The sequence below is a fragment of the Strigops habroptila genome, chromosome 2 (assembly GCF_004027225.2).
Source record: "Strigops habroptila isolate Jane chromosome 2, bStrHab1.2.pri, whole genome shotgun sequence".
Classification (NCBI taxonomy): domain Eukaryota; kingdom Metazoa; phylum Chordata; class Aves; order Psittaciformes; family Psittacidae; genus Strigops; species Strigops habroptila.
Window position 1 is genome coordinate 45,859,355 of NC_044278.2, and position 21,350 is coordinate 45,880,704.

At 38.2% G+C, this 21,350-nt stretch overlaps 1 protein-coding gene and 1 long non-coding RNA gene across 8 annotated transcripts in view; one reads left to right on the forward strand and one right to left on the reverse strand.

Annotated features, from left to right (window-relative positions):
• Positions 1–21,350, forward strand: part of CTPS2 (CTP synthase 2) — a 65,088-nt gene that overhangs the window by 24,074 nt on the left and 19,664 nt on the right. The gene's annotated exons all lie outside the window — the stretch shown is intronic.
• LOC116915262 lies at positions 279–13,408 on the reverse strand. Its single transcript, XR_004389884.1, has 3 exons — positions 13,104–13,408; positions 2,465–2,624; positions 279–585 (listed from the first exon to the last, which is right to left on the reverse strand). It is a non-coding gene; the product is annotated as an uncharacterized LOC116915262 (long non-coding RNA).

A 21,350-nucleotide genomic window follows, 5' to 3' on the forward strand; every position in this document is an offset into this window, starting at 1 on the left:
GAAAATAGGTACTTTATGTTTTAAAAATCTGAGCTGTTTGCTGAGTGTTGCTTTATGTGAATGATGAAACTGAACTGGGAGGAGTATTGGATAGTATACACTAGAGGACACTCCTCAAATGGAATGATACATATTTCCTTTTGTGTGTTTTAGAAACCATTTGATTTGAATTGCTCTAGAGGTCCAAGCAATAGCTCAGGTAAAGCAGGGTTTGGATTTGTTAAACATTTTTGCAAATGTAGCATGAAATAGAAATAGGTAGTTCTGAACTAATTGTGAGGCAGCTTAGCTGGAAAGGGTGGCTAGCGAGTGTGCAGGAAACACAATACAAGGCATAATTTGTTATACATCAGATCTTTATTCTGTATGTTTTAAAATCTTAACAAATCTGTGGGTTTAGGTGTACCTATAATGTACACATGCGCCAGGTTCTTCTCCCTCAAAGCAGTGGTGTTCATTCTTGCAGATGCCTTACTGTCCTGTACCAGTTATCTTTTTTATAAGCATCACAAACTCATCAAAGCTGATGCTTCCATCATTATTTTTGTCCAGTGATTTAACTATGTTATCAAGTGAGAATGAATCCTGTTTTATATTAAAAAAAAAAAAAAAAAAAAAAAAAAAAAAGAAAAAAGAGAGAGAGAGAGAGAATGAAATAAATAGATTATAGCAACTATTTTGCTGTAAGGAATGTTGCCAAGAAGTGATGTAGTCACCAACAGTCAGTGTTATTTGAAGGTGTTGTATTTACCAGTTATACTGGTTAGACTAGAAATACAGTGCCTGCTATCCCCTGCCAAAAATGTTAACAAAGATATGGTAACCATTTAGAAATATCAAGTATTACTGAGGTTACTTCAGTCTTATGTGTAAATTTGGAATTTAGGAAACAGAGCAGGTAGAATAGCTGCAGCATGTACATAGTCACCAATAAAAACTATTATGCATACTACCTATTGCTTTATTAGATACTCATTTGGGCCCTGCATACACTATTTGAAAATACATTACTACTTTCATTAGGCTTTGGACCAGGACCTGAGAGTGTCTTTCCCTTCCCTTTTCCCCTCTTTACTAGGAATACTGTATTCACTGTTGAAAAATTCTTGCTAGTGTATTAAATCTAGTTCAGCTTATTAGCACCTTTTATTTGTCGTGTCTGGTAAGAGCACATGTCACATCCTAATGCAGTGAGTGTTCTGGTAACATCCCTGATCAGACTAGTTAAATAATATAAAACCAGTTTTGATTTATAATCTGAATTTAAAAAAGTTTTTTTTTCTTCATACTTTATACCTATGCATGTTTTGTAATGTCCTCTCCTGCTTTTATGTGGATTTGTTATGGTGCCATGTATTTCTGCAGAGTAGATGCTTGAAAATATCTGATACCCAGGCAGAAACCAGCAGTATTGCTTTTTTGAACTCTTCCCTTTCCACGTATCTGAGAAAATGGGTATGGTGCTAAATTGCCCACAGCTAATATAACAAGCATTATATTTCTGAATTTGCCATCACATTTCCTATTATTTTTTGTCAATTTCTGACAGTTTTTAAAAGAAAAAACCTCTTTGTGTTTTATTAATTTGGTGGGGTTTTGTTTGTTTTAATTAGCCACTTCATATTAATGAAATGACTAAATTGGATTACTGTAGTTCTCAAAGTACTGGATTTTTCTATTCAGGTACAATTTATTTCAGCCCTTTAGCAAAAATTGCTTTTGTCAGCTATCCAAAACACAGTATTTAACAATTTGTCTAGCAAAAGAATCTAAATTAGGTCCTAATGCAGTTCAGGAAAGGTCTGGCAGAGAATATATATGAAATCAGAACCTAGAAATTTTTTTTATTTTTTTTAATTATTCCCCCTCTTTTCCACCCTCTACTCCTCAAGAAATGGGTATTTCTCTCTCTAGCTTGGTAGCATCTCTTTTCTTTACTTGACTTCTTTCTGGAATGGCAAACCTTCTTTTATTTGGTGGTGGTGGTAACTTAATCTAGATAAAAATTGGCTCATGTCTCTTCCTTTTAAATTTGTCCTACTAATGTGCTTGGTTTATATATTTTTCTATATATTTTCTAGATTCAGACCTCTTCTTTAGACTGAAACAAAAAATATAAGACTCAGATGCAATATTCTTTGTGCGATTTGGCTTACATAAAAAAATCCAAACAAAACAGCTTCTTAGATTTTTGCATTTTATTCATAGAGCTTTGTTATAAACTCCCTACGCACATATCTGTTTGGAGCTGCTGTTCATTAATGTGAGTGAAATCTTTTATAAGCCAAGCCTTAAAGTTTATTTATAGAGTCAGTGAAACCATTTGGGGACATAATCTGCCTTGCAATGTCATTGCCTGTATTTCCTTTTTCCTATCCATTTCATAGGAAGCACAGTGAGTATAATAATACATTATATAAAAATATATATGAATATAATCATACCATATAAGAGTGAAACTTACCTTCAGGTACTGTGCAAATTGATTCTGAAGTAGATTTTTCAGCCCAGCAATGGACAGTGCACTGGTGCTACCCTCCATTAAAGCATACTGGGTAAAATACTTCAGAAGATTATCATTGAGTAAATGTTCCATGTTTCTCAGATGTTGTCTTGAAGAAGAACTGCAAACAAAGCAGACAGTAACAATCCTGTGCATCAGAATTTTGAAATATATCTGAAGCCCTGTTTGTTGGTTTACTAACCACATGAAATGATTAATATTTAACCTAAATGAAAAGAAATACTTAACCTTGATGAAAAGAGTTGGTTTTGGTTTTGTGTTTTTTGTTTTTGCTTTTGTGGTTTGTTGTTGTTTTTTGGTTGTTGTTTTTTTTTTTTCTCCCCTGTACTGGATCAACTTTCCCAAGGGCGAAAAAAAAAAACCCCAAAATGCAAAATAAAACAACAAACAACAAAAATTAGGTTCAAAGATATGAAATACCAGATATGTTTAGGTTGTTCTTACCTGACTCAAAATCCAGAGCTTTCAAATGTGTCCAGCAGAACTGAGAGTCTCAGGTTGGGGCAACCTTTATAGTTGCTTGCATGCTCCACCCTAATTATGAAATGAGCATTTGTCGTTGAGTCAGTGCACTAGTGTTATTGTCTTTTCAATAGTCAAAGGAATAGGATACTTTAGCAGTAGAAATGAGTAATATTTTTTTTTTTGTCTCTGAAATGGGTTGGCATCAGATCCACTGCTGCACTGGACATAGGTTTACTTGGTGTTCACAGGCCATCCTGGAGGGAGAGGTTTTCTCTTAAACTTGTGTATTTTACATTTTGTGTACCACACACAAAGAACCCTGAAAAAACTGCCATGGAGATATATATAGCATTTGTTATTGTAATGGACTTTTGGAAAATGGTAAATATAAGTTTGTTTTAAAAAGATCCAATTAAGTAAATATGAAGAAACTTCTTGCTCTATGTGTGAGTTGATAATCACCAATGCCAAAGCCACTTCTCCAAATTTTGTGCTACTTCTTAGCACAGGAGAGTGTGAATTTTCTCTGGGAAAAAATTTTGGTTGCTACTATTAAGAATCAAAACACTCCATGATGTGAATGGAAAAACACTGAAGCATTCTAAATGGGAAAGGTGAATCTAAGATCCTGAAAACTGTTCCTTCTTGCGAGCATCTTCCCAACCCAGTGTTGGAAAGGTTCTGAAATTACGTTCCGTTGATGGTCTGTGGGGCATTTTTGAATGATATTCAGCCCATGGTCAATGCTTCATGACCCAACACTGCTGGTTTTGCAACTGCTGAGCTGCTGGTTCTGGCTATGGTTTCTACATGTGGTTTCTAATCTGCCTGATGTCTACTGGTGGCTGGTTTTGATGCTTAGCTCCAGGCTCACTTGGTAGATCTTTCACCCTGTGCATCACTTACTGTGAATCAGTCATCATTTCATCACTTATAACCCTAAGCCAACAGCTTTGGGGGTCTGTGGGAGATGGATGGGTTGGAAAGTTTTTGGAACTGCAGGTATATGGGTCCAGGGTTCCATGACAGGTAAAAAGGAGGTTTTCTAAGAAGACTAGACAAGCTTTGCTAGATGAATCATGTATATGTGGACATAAAGCTAGGAGCTGCTGCTGTTATCACTAGTGGAACCTCTGATTCCTGCCAAGGTATATGATGGTAGCAGTGCAAGCAAGCCTGGGAGTCCTGGTCTAGAATAGATTGTATGGTTAGGGTAAGACCCATGCACCAAACCTGGGGCATGAACTCTATGCTCATTCATGACAATGAGATAATCTTAAATCATTTTCTCTTCCTCTTCTTTCCACAAACAAAATGAAAACCACACATCTATCTCTTTCTCCTTACATCCTGTTTTCCACCTTTGGTAGATGGTGAAATTTTAGTAGCAATGTATGACCAGATGATCTGCTAAGGCTTTGGCTCCACATCTGCTAATTCCCCTTGCCTACAGGTCCAGCTTGTGCTAACCTCACCATGGTTATTCCTTTATCCCTTTTGGAAGCAGTGTCAGAAAGTTGGTGTGCTGATGTGTGTTGTTGACATTACGGTATTTGCAAAACTTTTTAAGTGTTCAGATTATTTGTCTTTATTTGTACCGAAAGCACATCCCTATGTTCAAGATGTAGTAGTAAGATGCTTAGTAGTATGGAAGAATTGCATTTCAAGGGATCACAACTCAAGGAATTCAGACCATTAGCCTTATTAATGTGTTAAGGTTTTGTTAAAGAACACCACCTAATTGCAAAATAACATAACCAGTTTTACTGAAACATCTTCCCATGGAAGTGAGAGACCAATGTCTGGAAATTTAGGTGACCTGCCTAAGAGTCGCACACCAAATGTGGGGATGAATCCAGTCTCTTCAGATCAGCTTTATTCACAAGGCACTGTAATCTGTAAGAGGCTATCTGAATGAGAGACTGACAGAGCTGGGATTTGTAGTTCCATCTCTCAACTCTTTGTCCTCTTCTCTCTCATTTAGACCACAGTGCCTTCATCCAATAATTTGTGTGGCACCTCTGAACTCTGTATTGGAATCATCAACAGAACTAAGTTTGACAGGCCCCAGCACACTGTCTTTGCCAGAAGACCCTTTTTAGGACATAAGTGCTCTTCTGAAATAGGTACAGTTTATCCAGCACAACCCAGCAATGGCAGAATGATATCAAGGCATAAGGAATTCTGGTCACTAGCCAAGGATTTGAACATAAGTAGGGGAAGCTAATATCTTGCTGTTGCCACGATTAGATGGCATGTAACTTAGCAGGTAGCAGCATTTATCAATGCTGAAGAACAGCACTTGGTATCACGCTTTGTCTGTGCAAGCTGACTCCCAGTGTAGATGCAGCAGTCCAGCTTTGGTTACAGTGGTTTGCTGCTCTTTCTTGGATGTATGAATATATATCATTCCTGCAGCTTATGACATAATTCAATTGGGTTTGTCCTGGGCTAGAAAAATCATGTTAGTAAGCACCGTATCCTTTTGGAATTGACGTTTTTTTTGTAGCTTAGATACAAAGCTGTTAACAAAAAAAGAACTAAGTTGATGATGTTGTGTAAGTCTGTTTAGGGCTGCACATCACGCACATGTCCCTGTGATGATTGTGTGTTGTTTCAGTGATGGTGCCTGCAATAGTCACTCAAATTGGTCATTGCTGAGTATTACCCTAGTAAACTGGTTTGCTGGTGTATTTGGAGCAAGCAGTTCCAATCATGTTGGAGAGTACGACAATACAAGCTGCAGAGATGACTGAAGTTTGGGCACCACTGCTAGTGGTAGGAGGAGGGGTGAAGCTTATGGCATCACGGTTACATGGTCTTCATGCACATTTAACGATGGATTTGCTTGTCACATCTTTCCTGCCACTGCTGATGGCTAAATGGTATGTGGATCTATGTTCCTTGTTTACCTTAATGTGCTGGACTATAAACTAGGTTGGTCTGCAACTGGATCGCTATGCCATTGACTGATACTCTTGGAAGGGACAAGGCACCTTCCACAGGGGTGTGGCTGTCACCTGAGGGCAGCAACTATCTCTGTCATCCTGGTTAATCCTTTGCTGATAGGTTAACACCCTAACCCTCCAGTAGTTTTCCACCTTCTCCAGTGTATTTTGTTGTAGCAGCACTGTTACTTGTATGTGAGCCCAACTAATTCAAAGCTAGTTGAGGAATTTAGGTAGATTTAGATTAGATAGTAGGAAGAAATTCTTTACTGTGAGGATGGTGAGGCACTGGCGCAGGTTGTCCAGAGAAGCTGTGACTGCCCCTGGCAGTGTTCAAGGCCAGGTTGGATGGGGCTTTGAGCAACCTGGTCTAGTGGAAGGTGTCCCTCCCCGTGGCAGGGGGTTAGAACTAGATGATCTTTATGATCCCTTCCAACCCAAACCATTCTATGATTCTATGTTTCTATGAATCTCTGTGAGGCTTATGTTACAGCCTGACTGCAGTATAGAAATGTCTACTGTCAAGGTGAAGTTTGCATTATTGAGAACATATATTTGTAGATGTTGTTCATTTGGAGAGAAAGAACAGGAGGTGATTTTGTGCTTATTATTCACCTACTTCTACTTGTATGCTGCTTGTGCATCATCTCTAGCTTCCAGACATCAGTCACTAGATCAAGGCCCTCTGTTAGCTTTGGTTACTTTCTGGAGTGGAAGTGGAGAAAGGCTATGGGACAATTTAAGTAAATTGGACTGGATTAGGGGTTCTGTGGAACATACAATTCCTTATCTGATTTGCAAAGGAATCTTACATGGGTGTCAAATAAGTTTGATTTGTTGTAAGGAAGCAGAGCAGCGTTTGTATAGAACTAATGCTAGTATAAAGAACATACGTGTATCTACGCCTGTTGTAAAATTCTAATGCCTACACGGAAGTTAAATATGGGATATGTACAATAGTAGATCAGTGGGAATAATTTTTTTAAAATACTTGTACTCTAGTAATTAGCAAATAATGAAAGGAAACCTGTGGAGATGCATATTGCTGCTGCTACCACCACGTGTGTTCATTTTTGGTGTAAGGGCTTTGATGAGTTCTGCAGAGTATTGGTCCTGCCACTGCAGTCATCTTCAGGCTTCAACTTTTCAATGTGGCCAGTGCCGTGGGTTCTAACTGTAGGGCTAGGAGGAGTCAAAGGCCAGATAGAGCGAAAGAACATCCAGTTAACAAATTTGCTGAGAAAGATCAAATAATTGTGGCTGAGAAGTTCAGCAAATCACGCTGCAGCCATTATAGAGAACCTGGCATTGCTCTGAGGTATGGGACTGTTAGATGGAAGTTGAGGATGGGTTGTAAAAATCCTTTGTGTGTCACAAGTGATGCATCACTTATGTTAAAATTGCCATTGTTTGTAAAACCTCCAGTGGTGATGTATAAAAGGGTTGTCTCATCTCATAAATTAAACTTGAACTATATGGCTTATCCTGACCAGAGTTTCTTCCAGGCCCTCCCTTGTGACATATACCTTAATGAGATGTTGAAGGTGTCTCTCTAAACAGGACTGGGTGTGGCTGCTACAGGGGTGGATGATTTAATATGATGCGTTGTTTGTAGTCATCTTTAAATTTGTGATGTGTTATTCATCGTAGCTATATGTGTCAGCTTTTGCTGTCATGTACACATCTGGCAGACAAACTTATATCATTGAAACTCCTTGTGATAGAGATATTCTGTGTTACACGAGACAGTTTTGAGGGAGAATGTATTTCAAGAGAGGTTTTATCCTTCCACTTTTTGAAAATGAAATCAATGAGCAGAGATAGAATCTAGTTCTGTAGTTTGTTCTCAAAGCATTGTTGCTCTCTCAACAATGCAGACCTGATGGCCTGTTAAAAAGAGGTCTAGAGGTGCATGTAATAAACCAAATGGGCACAGAATGTAGGAATTGCTTGGCACTGAGATGCCTAAATCCCAAGTGTGAACATACTAGTAAGAAATTCCTTCGCTCATTTTTTTTTCTTGCCGGAAAATACCTATAATGTGTTTTCATGCAAGTCCAGGATTACTGTCTGTCAATGTAATAATCCTACTAGTGAGTCAGAAATGACACACGTGGTTGTCTCAATCCTGTAAGAGCCTAATCCATTATGTATTCTTACAATTAATTTATTTAATATGATTTGATAGAAAAAGGGCCTAATATAGTGTGGGTTAGTGATGCTGTCTTTTAAAGCATGACTACAACTTGAGATGATATGGTGATGTGATAGAGTACTCTTGATTCTCTGTGTGCATGTGGAGAAGATGGGGAATCTTGAGTTCTGGCTTCTCTGTCTAAAACAATTTTGCCTTTTACCTTAAACAGCAGGAGCTGGGAGAATGAGTATTCTGAATTTCTGACCACATGGACCAGCACACACTCTTGTGTGGATGTCTTTGTACACTGGGTAGGGACAATGAGCCCTCAGGACTGTTACAGTGCTTAAGCCCCTTTTATTAGAATTGTGCTGCAACGACCCTCTAGGTCACTGTGACCCTGCTGCAGCTGGGCTGGCCTTGCTGCTGAAGTAGAAGGAAATCATTGAGACAGTGCCACAATACTGAGTAAAAGTGTTTGTGCTAGGTAATGACCACTTGCTTTCCTCCAGGAACAGGTAAGTTTGGGGAAAACAGCAGCAGCATCTATGAGAGGTGCTCTTAGGGAGGAAGAAATGGAGGTCATTTTGCAAGGCTTCTTTGATAGCAACCTCTGAATCTCTCTGCTCAATTTCTTCACCTTCAGCACTTTGTAGGAACACTTAGATCAGCCTTGTTGGCCTGGTCAGGCTCAGCAGCACAAAATGCAGAGGCAGAGAAATTAAATAGCATAGTGGTAAGAAACTTGAAGCTCTCTCTTTTGATTCAAAGATGCTTATATGCACTGCTTGAGCTCAAGTAGTTGCTCATTCTCAGAAGTCTGTGTGTCATGCCATACCACGTAAAATCAGGTTATTAGTGGTATTCTGGGATATGTTTAATTATCAATGTGAAACATAACAAAAATGATGTTATGAAGTAACGGCTTTACCTTTGGCATACAAATCCCCCATCTGCTAGCGCTTTGATATGTTGATTTGTAGATATAATAGATATTTGCTAAATTATTTCCAAAGGAAGACTGTCAAAATTATACATTTGGAAATAATGAAAATGTATGGATAAAAAGACTTGGTAATTTTTGCATTGCGGCTAAAAGGTAATATAGATCTAATTAGCTGTGGCTTCCATTAAGATTATCATTTGGCCTGGCTAATTACAGAGAGCTTACGTAGGGATGAGGGATGTAACTTGCCATGAAACTGTGAACATTGGTCTTCGCTGATGAGAAGGAAGCCCAGCAGTTGCCCAAGAGCCTGGGAAAAGCACCAAAGCCTCAGTATTGCTCAATCTGTAAACTGAAAAATTAATTTTGACAAATCACAGCGGACATGCTGTGTCTGCAAACAGCACAGATTGGCAACCATTGCTTTATTGCACAGCTTGTCTTTGTGCACAACTTTTTTGTCTTGTGGCAGGAAAATATTTTGAATATTCTGAGAATAATCCATTAAGTCAAGATGATTAGAGTTCTTGCAAGGTTTCTGTTGTCTTGCTGGTTCTCTCACTGTGAATGGGGAACTGTTAAGTGATGGTATACAGAAAAGATATGAATTCTGTAACAGAATTCATGTGGACGGGGGGAAAGATATGTATTCTGGAATAAATTACCATTTTGAAATTCTGTATCATTAGCACCATTATGTGGTGAATATATTTATATTAACACCTTCTTACCCAACTGAACTACTTTTTACCTGTGTTTTCTGAGCTGAAACTTAAGTGACAAAACACGTTTAACCGTCTGTGTCTTCTTGGGAGTATTAGAGAGCCAGTACTTAAGCAAATAACTGAAAAATTGTCAAAAAATTCTTTTGTCAGTGAATTTATGTAGTTTCTTCTTCGTTCCACCATGTCCTTGCAAGCTCAGCAAAACCTGAAGTTTAAGTGACAAGTAACTCTGGGAGGACCTTTATTTGAGATAATGAATTAAAAGGAAAGAACCCTGCTTTCCTTGTAAAACCCAGATTGAACTGTTGAAATATGTTTGTGAACTAAGCACTCTTATGGTTATATCACAGGTAGGTAATGCATTTGATGTTCTCCAGTGCTTTTTATGGTATCACCTTTACTTAAGAAAAGCAGATGGTGTCATGCTACAGCTCCATCTAGACCAAAAGCCCTAGAATGCCGCTTGGTCAAGATCAGAGAGGTCTTCTCAGGGGGGGATCTTACAGTAGGCATCTGCTACCAACCTCCAAAGCAAGATGATAAGGCAAACAAAGCAAGCTTTGGGTCACCTTAGCAAGCTTTGGGTCAATGGAACCTGGTTCTTATGGGTGACTCCAACTACCCAGACATTTGCTGGAAGAACAACACAGCAGCCCACATATCATCCATCAAGTTCCTGGAATGCGTACAGGACTGCTTCCCTCAGACAAATGTTAGATGTGCCAACCAGGAATGAGGCACTGCTGGACTTGCTACTCATTAACCAAGAAAACTTGCTTTGTAATATCTCAGTTAGTGTTAGCCTTGGCTGCAGTGATCACAATATTGTGGAGTTTGAGATCTGTCTGAGCATGCTGAGGATTAGCACTAAGACAAAGGCTTTAGATTTTAGAAGAGCAAACTTCAGCTCACTCAGAGCTCAAGTGGGAGGGATTCTGTGAGAAACTTCAATGGAGGGTGAAGGAGCTAGTGAGTGCTGGGAGATTTTCAAAGCACTCTCGTGGAGGCAGAAAATGAGTTCATCCCCTTTAAAGCTAAGGGAAGTAGGTGGAGTAAGAAGTCCCCTTGGCTCAACTGTGAGCTTCTGAGTCTGCTCAAAACCAAGAGAGAAGGGTACAAGAGAACTACAAGGGCATTGCCAGGGTATGCACAGTTGCAGTTAAAAAAGCAAAAATGGGCGCCATTAAATAACTGATTACTTTGTATTTGTGAGGTTGTAGCTGTTTCTGCATTGCTTTGTATGAGAGCTACTTGCATGTTGTATGATACTGTGCCGGTTGGTGACAGAGCCTAGAACTTTTGCTGTGTGGCAACTTCTTTTGCTGGTTGCATGGTAAACATTTGTAGCATTTAAATGGATCACTGCATTATCTGTTGAATTGATCTGTGCCTGGCCACCCCCGCTTTTCACAGAGGATGTCTGAATTATGCTGGGTGTGTTCATCTGATGTCATGCTAATGAAATACTTGATTTGTGGTGGTATAAAGGTGACATTATTCTGTAAATGCTACTTTCTTAGAAACAGTATTGGTAAAATATTTCCTGTAGGCTTTCACCATCTTGTTGCTAAGTAAGAAATGGTCTGAAGATTCATTTATCCTTTTCTGACCTTTTTGCTGATGGTTCTCCACATGCATGCACACATCCTCTCTGCTCCTCTCTTCTTACTTTCTCCCACGTATCTTTTCCTATTTGGTTATATTTTAAAAGTGTGTACCATATTTACCTCTAAAATGCATACGTGGATTTGCAATTCTGGTTTTATGATCTGTTAGCAAACAAGAACTGCACAGGTGTGTCCGTACTGTCACATGAACTCTGGACCCCATAGTTGAATACAAGCATCCTAGTGGCGCTCACTGGTGTCTTGCTGGGGGAGGAAGTGATTAACATTTGAACTCTGCCAACATAGGTGGCATGGATGCAACTGGTCAAGCCACTTGTCTTTTTAAACACGGTTTGAACTTGACCCTGATACCTATATAAACACAATTAAGGAAAGCAAATTCTGGAGAATTCTTGTTATTTTATGTTGAAGGTGATAGTGTTAATGTGCTAGAAGGATGATTGCAAGGACTGCAGAATTAAGATCTGGACAGTGATGTTTAGCAGACTTTTGGAGGAGGCAGAACAAAGTGAGGCAGGAAGGATCCTGCTCAGAAGGAAGACATTGTGGTTTCTGCTTGAAATAAAAATGATTTGGATTGTAGGTCATAAGTCTTCTACCAGAATTAAGATTCTTCCAGGCAAGATGATCTTTGGCTAGCTGAAGCTTTTCTGACTGAAAGCAAGAAACTATTAAATGTATTGTAAAGCATGTGACTCAGAGCATCCCTGAAATGACTGACAGTGATAATTAAGGCAATTAATCTCTGCTATGATATTAATATATATTATTACTTTTGGTTTTCTGAAGCTGATGAGATAATGTACTGTTGTTGGATAGACAGTAATGAAAATGCCAAAGTACTTTTCTGCAAAATAATCTGACTGGTTAAAGTTGTATCATTGCGATTATCTTCCTATGCTCTGTCTTTTTTTTTTTTTTTTTTTTTTTTCTGATATTATTTACAGGGTAGGGGTTTTTTTTTTTTGTTTGTTTTTGTTTGTTTTTTTTTTTTTTGAAGTCCTAGAATTAAAAGTCAGTGCATTGATTACTGTTGTGTGATAACCAACACTTGCTTTAGTTCTTTCAGTTCTCCAGCTGGAATGAGAAACGTTATGATGTATGAGTGGAAAGGATGATAACGATTCATGGAAATCATCTCCACTACTACTGTTGACTTCATGGGGTAAAGAAAATCCCATGATTCATTGCTGGAGAGCTTTCCAGAGGATGAGGTGTCCATTCTATATGCCTAATGAGATATCCAGCATTTTCAGATTGTTCTCTGTAGTTTAGGAAAAGTTACAGGCATGAATGACCAGACAGGCCAAAGTACTTTCATTGTCTTGGGTATACCGTGGAAGACAAATAGGAGTAGTTAAAATCAGTGATTGTGCCAGAGGCTTTTGCTTAGACATTCCCCGTTAGAGTATGTCTGTTCTGCTATTAGTCCACAAGATTATATTTACTAGAATATCTCAATTTAGTAAATTAAGTAGGAGAACCACTAAGTCATGGGGTGGCCAACTTCAGTTTGATAGGTCCTTCCATTTTGCTACGGGGAACAGAATGTTACTGGGTAGTAGAGGTGAGGGGACTGGCATGACATTTAAACAGGAGTTAAACCAAACAAGAAACTTCCAAAGAGGAAGAGAGAAGGAGGACAATACAAAAATACGTATAAAATATTCCAAGATATCTACATAGTAGATATGTATCTCTGTTTAAACAGTAAAAGTGATCCTGCTTACCTTCCAGAAACAATTACTTTAGCTCGTGCAGTGTTGTTCCTGGGTGTGATCCCTGTGAGATGCTGTTTCAAAATGCAAAAATGAAAACAAAGAAAGGAGGGGGTGGAAGATAGGAAGAAACGTGACTATACTGTAAATTAGTACCATGTTATTAGTATGGTACCCTTCATTATCTACATTTCTTCATTATCTTCATCTGTCTTCATTTCTACAAAGTTACAGCTGAAATGTAAAAGTAGAGTTGAAAAGAAAATATACTTTCTCATCAGAACAAATTGCTTCAGTTGAAGGTTACAGTGATTGGTGTAAGCTGGTCTTTTTGTGTGGTTTTGTAGAATGGACTCAGCTAAGCTGATTGTTAAAGGAATCAGATTGGTGCAAAATTCTGGCACTGGAAGTAGAGTAACATTTACTTTCACAGCTCTCTGCAGTTGTCTACAACTTTAGTGGGATTTTTCTTTTCTTTTTTTTTTTTTTCCCCCAAAGATATACAACCTGCAAAATACCTTGTAGAAGTTTAACATGTTTGCCCTGCAGTGCCTTCAAAACATTTCAAGATATTTTCTTTTTCTTCCTAATCAGCTGATTTTCATAAAATGCTCACCTATCAGAGATACTATTTTAGCTCAACTAGTAGAGAATTATCTTTTTGATGCAGAAATGTCAGGTTTTAAATTCTGGTGTCCCTTTCGATATGTGAGCAACCAATCATTAAAGCTAATGATCTGCTACTGATCTTTGGGCGTGATATGAAGTATAATATCCTAATTGTGAAACTGGGCTGCTTCCTACATATCTGTAGCACAGAAATCCTGATGGACCTAGTGTCTTTTATTTTGGTTTCATTCATCTACTCCAGGTTCTAAATAAGGCATTTTCTTGTGGCAGTATCAAACAATGTGATGCTATATTTTTTTCCTTCAGTTTAAAACCTCAATGTAATGATATATTAATCAAATGTACAGTAGCTAAAGCTAGTTGATGAAATAATCTTAAACTGTACGAAGTTGTTCGTCTCAGTCAAGCATGTGTTGTCAGATAACGTAAAAATGATTTATTAAGCTGAATCACAGACAATAAAGCAATTTTTCTTAAAACAGAAGTTAAACTACTTCCTCTGTGAGTACAGTTCTTTCTTGAAAACTTCCAGATTCTTTTTCAATTTCAAAGTATAGTATTGTACCATTTCCTTACTTTTTTTTTTTTCCTATTCAAATAGCTGTCTTTTTGATAGGATGCTTTTCCATCTCCAACAAATAAAAGAAGTAGTCCACAAATGTATATTTTTCCATTGCAACAACTGTTAGACTTCAGGATGTGCACACACAATTTGATAGATTTGTGGCAAACGTGCCTCTGATTTGGCAACCTGATTTGGCAGGCCTGAAAAAGGAGAAGGGCTTACAAAAATAATTAGAAACAAATGGCTGTGGCTTGCTGTTCTGATTAGCATTTGAAAGAGATTACTCAAAAGAAATCTTTAAACTGGTCCAGGACCTTTCCAGGGGTTTTTTCTCAGCTCTGAAGTTAGCTGGGAAGTTTTACACCACCACAAAAGTACCTTCCAATTAAAAAAATACCTTCCAACTAGAATATAAATGAAAATAAGGAAATCTGTAATTTTCTACTTGCTACTCACTCCCTTTCTAAAATAAATGCCTTAGTTTCTGCATCCCTGATCGTCAAGTACCAAATCACCACTGGGCAGAAGTGGAAGATAGACAGGATATTAGGATAATTGGTGACACCATTCTATGAGAAGGATCAGCGGCTGGAATCCAGGCAGTCTTACTCACCAGTCTGGAAGTGGTCTGATTATGTTAGGGAAATGAGACGGAAACCAGCTGCTAGTTCTCATCTTCCTTCCGAGGATGTTGATTTTTATGGCAGATGAATAGAATTTCTTAAGAAATACTAGGATAGTGTAGGTCCTGGTACTAAGCATTGCTTGGAAGCAGGTAGCAGAAGTTTTTCTCAGTTGAAGGTCTGGATTAGCGAGCACTTGAAGTAAGCAATCCTCCTACTTACTTTCTTTGAAGTAAGTAATTTTCCTTCTGCCTTGCTTGCTGAAGGCCGAGATAACTGATAATGAAATGTTTCTAATGCTACCTTGTTAACGAAAGAGAGATGGTTGCTTGCTTATGTGTGGTAACTCAGGGTGGAGGAAGTACAGAGCATGGTGGACAGTTTTGAGGGTAACACTGTGCTTTGTCTCTACTAAGGGCAGTCTCATGTCTCTTTGGCTATTGCATAGCTTAGCTAGTGGGGCTTGTCTGTGGCCAAGTTGTCCATGGCACTTGCCTGTAGGATATAATTGTCTGAGTCAGGAAGCATCAAACATACTACTGTTTAAACAATCTCAGGCTGTGTTTGATTATCCCTGTCTTGTCTTTGTGGCTGGGCTGTTTGATGAAGAGAGCACCAGGCTCTGTCTCCCTCTCTAGGTTCTTCCCTCTGCTTTAGAATGCTCAGAGACACGGACTTGCTTCATGCCTTCCTCCTGCTGATGTACACGTGGATTTAAGTGAATTAGTAAAGGCAAAATTTTACCTACTGTTAATTTCAGTTGGAGAAGTCCCCCTCAGAGGCAGTGGCAGAGTTCTGATTTTTCAATAGATGTATGTAGTAGGAAGGGAAGGATTTCTCCTGGCTATAGATGTGCTGATCTTTCTGAAGTTAAATTAGCGAGTATTTTGTCATTAACTGTAGTATGAGCTGGACTGGTCCAAAGCCTGAGAACACCCTTCCACTTTCCTTTAGTTATTCAAGTGTGACAAATCCTGCACTCCCTGGCGAGGCATGACTGGCACTCCAGTGTATTTCTATAGCCAGCACTGTCTGACCTGATTCCTTTTGCTAACACTGACAGTTTGAACATTTCTGCTTAAGTCTTTAAACTGACTCTGGGACATATGGTTGGAATAACTAGAATGAGTTCTAAAATCTGTTAGGCAATATCTATATAGGCTTTGCATATCAACATCTCTATTAACTTTTTCTGTTCACTGCACTTTGCTTATGAGTAAGCAAGCACTGTTTGAAAAAGAGGTTACACCTTTTGTGACATTTTCTGAAGAAAATGTTACAAAACATTCTGTACCAGAATTTCTGCTTATTCAGGCACAATCCTTCCTAGAGAGTTTTTAGGCTTTAATTAAATAAATGCTCAAGGGCAGTTACTTAATTCTAAAATAGGAGACAACAAATCTTTGGAAAAAAGGATTTCCCAAACTGGAAAATGTTCAACAGTAACAGGCTATGGGATTTTAAAAGTTTTAAGAAATTTAAGCTGATATTTGTTGGAATATTTGGATACTGTGCTGTAGTTTAGTGAAGAGAGTAGAGGACAGGATTTTTCAAGCTAGTTGTTCATATCACTGTATAACTGCATGAGTCAGCTATAGATGATTTCTGCTTTGATCTTATAAATGGTGGTGGTCATCTTTTTGAAAACAAGCATTACTTCAATCAGAGTAATAGAGCACGATAGAGTAATCTGAAATCTGCAAGTGGCTTTATGGCACTTGAGCAAGTGGCTTTGGCACTTGAGGGCTGAGTGCTTTAGATATATAGGCAATGATGGGGTTTGCTTGGAACTAGGATATCTTTGGGAGATAAGGGAATAGGGGATTCTGGAAGATATGTGGTCCTTGCACCTTCTTTCAGTAGTTGAAAATGTTTAAACCTTGGTTTTGAATGAACAGGGAAAGAATATTTTTGCTTTACTTGCCAAGTTGGAAGCTGTCAGTACCATACGTAGTATTGCATCTGCCAATTCTTTTCATTAAAATGATTGTACTATTGTTTCTAAAATGTTAAAATAAACATTCCATTTGTAGGTGGCTGGGTCTGTTTATTGATGAACTTGTGAATGAAACAGATGAATCTAGCCAGTACTGACAAATCCTGCATGGAAGAGGCAATAAAAGAATGGGTTCCTCTAGTTTGGGTTGAGTCCTTGTCAGTTCGTGTTGGTTTGGTTTTTGTTTTTTTTTTTTCATAGCTGTGTTCAGCAGGGATTAATATTCATCAGTACCTGTCACTGTATTCCCTGCTCCTGTTTGCTTTTGCTCTGTACAGTTCTTGTGTGCTGAGTGTCTTAGAGCCTCTTTTCAGTGTTCAATTAATCTTTAGGGTCAGGGCTTCTCCTGATGCTTTGATCAGCACTTACATGTGTAGCAATTTATTTCAGCAGTGACAAATCATTTCCTCAGCAGACAAGGGAAAAGTAAAAAGGCAAAACCCCTAAAAACCTGCTTCCAAAGCTGACTTCCCAATGACTTGTTCAAATCAAGTAATGCTCCCCTCCCTCCCCGCCTTTCCTCCTCCATCCTCCCCAGACAAAACCCGAACAGACACCCCTAACATCCCCCACCAGCCACAGTAACCAGAGTAGATGTATTTTTCAAAATGGCATTGCAGGCCGTGAGGCAAAACAAAGACAAAACTTAACGGTCCAGGGGTGATTACTAAAATGATAGGTGGTGTGTTTTCAGGGCCTTGGTTGCTCTGTGTTGAGTGTCTGGGCTTGAGAGGTTTTCTCATTAATTTTTATATGTATCCCAACAACAATAAAACAATTCGAGCAGTAGATTTCTGAAAGACTATTGCAGTTCATGGCTAGTTAAAGTCACTATTCATCAGTAGCATGATTTAATGCTGATCAGGCTGTTTTATATCTAGGATGTGCTTTGTGTTATGTCAGAGTGATTATTTCATGTTGGCTGTCTGCTATATGTAAAATGTGATTTCTGTAAAATCCCTGTAGTGCTGGCAGTTTTCAGAGATTTGGGTAGGAAATGCCTTATCTCTTTTTGCGTCCTCACTACTGATGCCTTTTTGTTGTTTGTGGTACATCTCGTTCTATGCTGTTCTCCACTCTTCAAAGAATATTCCATAGTAAGAGCTAATTTATTTTGGGCAGGAAGCATAAGATTTTTGAAGAATCTATTCAGTTGCACAGTTATTCAAAATAACCACCACTTGAAGGTTCATCTTTCATCTGATCAAATGAATTCTGATAAATATGGCAAAATTCTCCATAATTTTCCATAATGAGTTGGTTTTCTGATTCTTATTACTGTCCTTAGGCTGTAGGGCAGCGGTGTCACTTCACTTTCAAAAGCTTCTTTGCACAAACTTTGCTGCAGAGAAACTCATGTAATATATAACATTGAGGGTTGTGCTGTGATAGTTGCTGAAGTTGATCGGAGCCACAGAGCATATCAGAAAGGAAGATCCAGAGTCAGAGTAACTTGGAGATATTACCTCATAAGTAGCTCCTTTCCTCACCTGACTACAAAAAAGTATTTGAAGTGTCTGTTTTCTTACTATCATAAACCTAAAGATTTTGGGGAAGATGGAGAGCTGGTTAATAATGCACATATTAATAACAAAACATGAACACATGCAGTAAGCTGCTTGATGTCACAACTCAATACAGCTGGCATATTGGCAGAAAATCTGCCACCTGTAGAAATAAGGTTGAACAGTTGTATCATGTGATGTTTCTTAAAAGACATCTCAATTAAGACTTAGCAGATGTTAGGGAAGGTTTTAGGGGTTGGACTATCTTTCGAGTATGTGCTTCTGACTACAATAATGTAACTGTTGAGTCAAAGAAATGGGCCTTTTTGAATACAAAGATTAATTGGGAAAAATTGCCCAACTCTTCCTGGAGAGTCTATTTCTCCAGTGGAATTTTTATTGGGCTTGAAGCCCCATGTCAGGTTCTGAGAGAGGGTTGCAGAAGCCCTCAGCAGAGCAGATGAAGCTGTGCTTTCACAGTCTGGCTTCATTTCAGGTCGTTATCTAGAGCTTTAGTGAGACTCATGAGAATCAGTGTTTGTTTTTTGCCTGCTGAAAGAAGGAAGAGCTGAGAGTGTGGCCATAACCTGTTTGAACTGATACGCTCTGTTTAATGAACAGGAGACCATGTATTTGCTAACTGATGTTTTTGAGTCTTCCTAGAGGACACATTTAAGCACAATAAATTAGTGAAATCTGCTATGGACTGCATAGACAGGTGCACTTCATTTGGAGCCAGGAGCTTAAGAGCTGAGCTATGTCTTTCAGGAAGTTACTATCCCACTTATTATATCCCCATGCTTCCTTCTATTTGTGGCATTATGCTTGAAGTTTTGATAGAGAGAATATCTTAGTACAGCAAATTCTGAAAGATGAAAATAGTAAAATCTTTTTTTTTTTTTTTTTGGGGGGGGGAGGATGACACCTCAAACACCTGGGTATTACCGTGCTTCAGTTAGCAAAATTATACCAAAACATCCTGCCCCAAATTTTTAGGAAGAAAAATCTAAAGGTGAGGTTAAGGGACAGTATTTAGGTGCTTGATACACTTTTGAGGATGCAGGAATGTCTAATCGTGACTATAGCCTCCAAACTTAAAAAACCACAAACAAAACCTGTCAACTACAAATATTTATTAAACAGCTGTTAAGGTGAAATTTCTGTAATTGCAAGAGAAGCAGATACTTGGAAGTACTTGATAGCTGCTTGTTACTACTTCATCTCCATTTGAGAAGAGTCAGGAGCGTAACTTTTAAAGTTATCTGTAGTAGGGTTGTAGGCAAGTAAATAACACCTCACAGAAAAATTGTGTTTGATTTCAGAGGATCAGAGTGTTTGACACTTACACACAGTATGCTGTATACATTTTAACCACTTCTGATATCCTGTGTTGTTTTGTGGCCACTACTTCAGCAAAAAAAAGTGAAAGTAAATGGATGGAAATAAAGTAAAAAGCAGACAATTTCATATTTTTGAAGTAATAAGGTTTCAATGAATATTTAATATTTTTTTTTCTGTATAGTCCTCACCTTCATGATTTGAGAGGTAATTAAGGTATTTGTAATATCCCACTGGTTTGATCACAACTCCTGCTTGTGACATTTTGTAGTGAGTATATAGCTTATAAATAACAGTTTGAAGGTGTAAGGTTATACAGAGATAATTGCACAGCTGAAATGCATTGGCACAAGGCCAAAGGCTAAGCACTCTCCACCATCCCTTCTAAATTGAATAACTTCACTTTATGAGGTGTATCATCAGAAATTGTTTTCATTACTCCCAGAGGGCAAATTAAGGTTAATAAAAATCCAATTCCAGATTACCCATATGTATGAATATTTGTATTTTTAGAACCTTTCTTTGTCAGTTGCATTCCCCACTGACTGTCTATATGTGAATACATTGGTCATAGTTTCTGCTCATGTGTTTCTACACTTTTAAACTGTTTTACCTCTCTGAGGCTTCCTTTAAGTCTGCCTTCTCACATGATTGAGAGACCCAGCAGGATTTTTTCAAACTAAGCAAAATTAAACGAATGCCTTCCACTAAACCATGGTTTCTCACATCCTCTGAATCCCACCATCCTGGATTCCACTTGACCCACATAGCAGCCATTTGACTCATCCATTTCAGTCCTCAAACCCAGTATTTGTATATTCTCTTCTTCGAATTTTATGTTAAATAGCATATTCTATATACAAGGCAATCCAGTATTTTGTGGATTCTTAGGCAATCTGAGAAACCTTTTAGTAAAGGTAAATTAGGGGGGAATGTTTTTCCATTTTCTCCCAGTGATAAATTAGTTACATATATAACCTGAAATGCTGGAGTCACCTCTTTTAGTACTCTGCTTTTACAACATTAGATTATAGTCTTGTTACAAGTGCCTTCTTTTCACTCTGCTGCTCCATGCCCTCCTCTTCTCCTCACTTCCCAAAAAAGAGGACTTTTACTGTCTTCATAAAACAGCTGTTTCTGCCTCTTAGCGTAAGAAGGAACGTTCTGTATAAAGAACAGTATAGGAAAGGGACTGGTGTACAGGAATATTTACCCAGGATAATCTTTCAGCCTCTATCACTGTGTGGTTCAGGGACTTGCTTTTTCACAGTTGCTGTCTTTATTAGTTGGATGATTTTTTCATCTATGAATTTATCAGTTTTAAAAAATGTATGTACTCTTACAAAAACAAAGAATAGCTTTTGGCAGAATTATCCTATTGCTAATGTTTTGTTTTGTTTTTTAAAAAGCTTTTTTCTAGCCCCAAAATTAAGGAATTAATAATAAATTGCTTTTATTGATCATAACATTACATTAAAAAGTTTCACACCAGTTAGCTAATACCCTCAGTCTATTACAGTCCTGATACTTAGAACAAAGCTTTAGGGAAACCAAAGGCATAATTGGGAATGCTTGGAGGAAAAATTAATAATGTCACCATTT